General features: G+C 42.1%; 1 protein-coding gene across 2 annotated transcripts in view; it reads right to left on the bottom strand.

Moving 5' to 3' along the window:
• Positions 1-4,442, bottom strand: part of Foxn2 (forkhead box N2) — a 68,567-nt gene that overhangs the window by 53,656 nt on the left and 10,469 nt on the right. Inside the window, exon 1 of one of the 2 annotated variants that reach the window (XM_005390998.2) lies at positions 4,359-4,378. The exons of the other annotated variant lie outside the window; for it this stretch is intronic. The gene's annotated coding sequence lies outside the window, so the exon portion shown is untranslated. Of the gene's footprint in view, positions 1-4,358; positions 4,379-4,442 lie in introns of those variants that run through there. 2 annotated transcript variants of the gene reach the window in all.

Genomic DNA, 4,442 nt, shown 5'->3' with positions numbered 1-4,442 from the left:
AAATTTTTAAAGTTTTAAAATTTCAGTAAGAGTTCAAAGTAAGAGTGGTTTATAGTTAATTTAGTTTACTAGAAAAAAAATTAACTGGAATCCTCATTCAAGAAGTCTTTAATGAAGCAAAACATTTTATTCTCCAATAAAATTAGTATTGTGTTATCAACAGCATTTCAAATGTTAGAACAGCAGTATTCTTCTACTCTCCTAGTATGTACAAAGTGAATTCTCTCCACAAAAAATGTTTACCATCACATTCAAAACTCTGCCTAGCACTCTTTACATCCTCAATCTCTTTTGTTTTTATTTTTTTTATTTTTTGGTTTTTTCTCCGGTACCGGGAACCGAACTCAGGACCTTGCACTTGCCAGGCAGGCGCTTTTGCCGCTGAGCTAAATCCCCAGCCCCACATCCTCAATCTCATTTTCCTTTTCCACGATCATGGCCCCTCAAAGAGGAGCCCAGGGTCTTGTTCTTTTCCTGATGAATTTTCCCATTTCCCAACCACACCTTTCAAACACTTCCCAGAAAAAAAATTTCTGAACACCCATACAGAAATAAGGGCAGAAACACCACACCCATACAGAAATATTATCAAGGAGGCAAAACTTTCAATACATGCAAACTTTTAAGACAGTCACCAAAAACAAGAAAAAGGCCAACAACTGGAATTCTGGAGTAGAAAAGGACATTAGCGGAGCTGGGAGTGGTGGCCCGCTCCTGTCTACACTCTCAGCACCGGGAAGGCTGAGGCTGGATTGCTGTGCTTATTCAAGGCCAGGCCGAAGTACACAGTGACACTTTGTCTTAAAAAAAAAGACTGTAGGGAAAAACCAAGGAAATCTAAACAACAACATGTATACAGTTCAGTTCATAGTACTGTAACAGCAACCTTGTTTCCTTAGTTGTGACAAATGTAACATAATGTAAGAACTTAACAATAGGGAATGCCCGGGGTGGTGGCACACGCCTATCAGCACAGCACTCCAAGCGCAGCACTCCAGAGGCTGAGGTAGGAGGATCACTGAGTTACACAGTGATTCAAGACCAGCCTGAACTAAACAGGCAGCCCCTGTCTCAAAACAAAAACAAAAATAAAAACCGAGCAAACAACAGGGAAAACAGGGTGAGGTGTGTATGTGTACTACACATGTAACTAGGCTTGTAGCTTTCCTTAAAATACAAAACTATTCTAAGCTATGGTGCAAACCAGTAGTCCCAGCACCTAGGAAGCTAAGGCAGGTGGGAAGCTGAGGCAGGAAGATCATGAATTCCAGGCCAAGCCTGGGCTAAACAGTGAGTTTAATGCTGGTCTGAACTAGAGACACTGTCTCAAAACAAATAAAAACAAAGCAAAATAAACCCCCTCGAACCCTATTCTAAAATAAATGATTTAAGCAAAAAAAAAAAAAGGCATAAAGGAAATGCAGAATACAAGAACTCAAATCTTTTGGAAGTGACTGATGGGCACATTCTCTTTAGTTCCCTCATCTATGATGGGAGACAACATTCTTACGTAACAAATAAGGACATCAAGGAAACGATGCCATAGGCGTCATACAAGTCCGCACTCTGATACATTATGACCAAAATGTCCTTAAGCGCTAGTTTCCCAAAGGATCATCTTAGGATGATTCCCAAAGGATCAACTATTAACTCTGATAATAAGTGGATTCTTAAGGCTAGTCCTCACCCGTCCTACCCACACCTCCATCACTACAGCCACACTCACTTTTTTTCTTTTTGTCAGTGATTCTCTTTTCCTTGGTACATTAGCTATACATAATGATCACATTCGTCACAGGGCATGTGTACCTGTACGTGATAGATCCTGCTTCTCTTCCACGTTCTCCTCCTCTTGCCCCTCCTTATTTATAAAAGCTTTGTTTCCATTTTCCCCTCCTTTTTCTTGCCCCTTCTTTCCTTTCCCTCTCCTCTCTCCCTTGTTTCCCTTCTCATTTGAATATTTTCTTCCCATTTTCCAGGATCTGTTATATACTTTAGTCCTTATTTGCACTTTCGGTTTCTCACAGCAGAGTAACAATGTGGTATTTAAACACAGGTCATGTTTACGGTCGTATCTCTGGCACATCTTCTCGGTACCAAGTATCCTCCCAAGCCTCCCTCACTCACTTGTTTTTCCTTCCATAGCTGTCTTTCCAATTCCTCTCCCTTCCCACAATAAATCTGTGGAGTGCAGTAAAAAGAACCTTCCTCAAAGAAATATCATCATTCCCCCTGTTGTCTTTTTTAAGAACTCTGATAGTAAATCAAATTAAAATTCAGACATGGTATCACAAAGCCACCCATCACTGGTTATTCTTCTCCACTCTTCACTTGTAGGCACACTTTTCCATCCAACGCTCTACTTCACGCCCTAACTCCTACTTTTCTTTATTCAGAAAACAATAAAATTCTTACTAAGCAAATACCATGTAGCCAGGCATGGTGGCGCCCTGTAATCTCAGCACTAGGGAGGCTGAGGTAGGAGGATCATTGCAAGTTCGAGACCAGCTTGGGCTACAAAGTGAGCTCAAGGCCAGCCTGAACTGCATAGCAAGACTCTTGTCTCAAAAAAAAAAAAAAAAAAAAAAAAAAAAAAAAAATACCATGTACTTGAGAAAACAAGACTCCTGTAAGTATACAAAGGCCTTATAGTTGGGGTGATAAAACCTAAAAAGTTATCTATTAAAGTATATGGGAATCTGTCTTGTTCAAAACTGTAACCTCAATTCCTGTAACAAGGCCTTGGAATACAGTAAGTGCTCAAAAATGTTCACTAAAGGCAAACAAGGCATTACAGAATGCTACAACCCAAAAGAACTATAGGCTCTTAGGGAAGGGAAAGAATTTTCAGTTGGAAACGTCAAAGTGGATCTAAAATTCTATGATTCTAAAGGCACAGGTCTTTACATTTCATCCAGGGATCAAGCCTGAGAGATCTTCCATAGTTAAGAGGATGGATACAGCATCACAGTGAGGTAGAGAGTAAGGGATAGTTTCTGGAGATCCGTGGAAAACTCAGATGGGAAAAGACTAGAACCAAAATTGGAAAGGTCTTGCGAACTGTGGTGTTCATGCTTGATACAAGGGGTATGGTCATTTGAGTGGTCTCATCTACAGCAATTTTAATGGGGGTAACATGAAGGCTCCACTTCACAAAGCAAGAGCTTTACTTTCTGCAACAATCCTCTTCTGTCTACTCAAACTTCTAGGGGCTCCCTCTCCTTTTGACCCTTGCAGCTCCTGCTTGCATCAACTTAATTATGTGCCCTCTCACACCGTGAAACTTATTTCCATGTGTTAATCTCTCCAACCTAAGATCTAACCTAGATCTTTTTCTTCCCTGAGAAATCAGTCAAGCACTGGGCTCTCAAAATTGTTCTGAAAAAAAGGGACACTGAAAATACACACATAAACCGGGCATGGCAGCGCACGCCTGTAATCCCAGCACACCGGTGGCTGAGGCAGGACTGTGTGAGTTCGAGACCAGCCTGGGCTACAAAGTGAGCTCAAGGCCAGCCTCAACTGCGTAGTGAGACCCTGTCTCAAAAACACACACACACACACACACACACACACACACACACACACAGAAAATCTACACAGTAAGCTGCCATAAGATTAAGTTCTGCCTGGCACACTGTAAAGTTTCACTTTGACAGATCCCGTACTACGGACGTTAAACAAGTTACCTTGCAGTGTTTTCTCTTTCTTGCTTTATAGAAGTACTTCGTTATCTCACTCCTCTCTCAACTACGCACTGCTCAGCGGTCGGCACACACTCAGTTTCTGGAGCCCACGGTACCTCCTCAGTATCGCTATTAGTGACTGGACACAGCTGTCACAATTAAAATTCTAATAAACGGTGCTGTATGACTTCACACCATTCCTTTAAAGACATCAGCCGTTTCTTCTGCTTTAGCATTCTTCAAGTAAAACGGCTTCAAACAGAAACGTGTATTACAGAAATCACTCACATCCACCAGAGCGTTCGCAAAGCCAAGGATTGTATTTCAATTCTACAGTTTTCCAAACTCTCCAGAAGTTTATCTTCACCGCTCTGGCGCTTCACATTTACATACTCTAAACATTAAATCCAATTCCTTTAAAGCAAACCTGTTCGTATTAACATCCAATGTTAACTGCCCATTTTTAAAAAAGCGTAAGAAAGTGCACCTATGAAAATCAAACTAGCATCTACTGTACGTCTAACGAAGTATTTTCACCGGTAATTATGAATTTTCCAGCTGCCGTTTTACGTAAAATTGAGATTGTTCTACACCCGTGAAGAGGAAGCGCAGCGGATGTGAGCGCTTGGCCGCCCTGCTCCGAAACCTCTCGTTAACGGCTCTGAAACTCACACGAGTTTCTGCGGAGACCGCCCGCCCCCGGCGGCACCGGCTCCGCCAGACCCCGAGCACGATCGCCGCGCCGGCCGCAGCGCG

Source organism: Chinchilla lanigera, unplaced genomic scaffold (genome assembly GCF_000276665.1).
Source record: "Chinchilla lanigera isolate Chin_1 unplaced genomic scaffold, ChiLan1.0 scaffold00040, whole genome shotgun sequence".
NCBI lineage: Eukaryota > Metazoa > Chordata > Mammalia > Rodentia > Chinchillidae > Chinchilla > Chinchilla lanigera.
The sequence above is the reverse complement of the archived record's forward strand: the minus strand, read 5'-3'. Positions and strand labels throughout refer to the sequence as shown.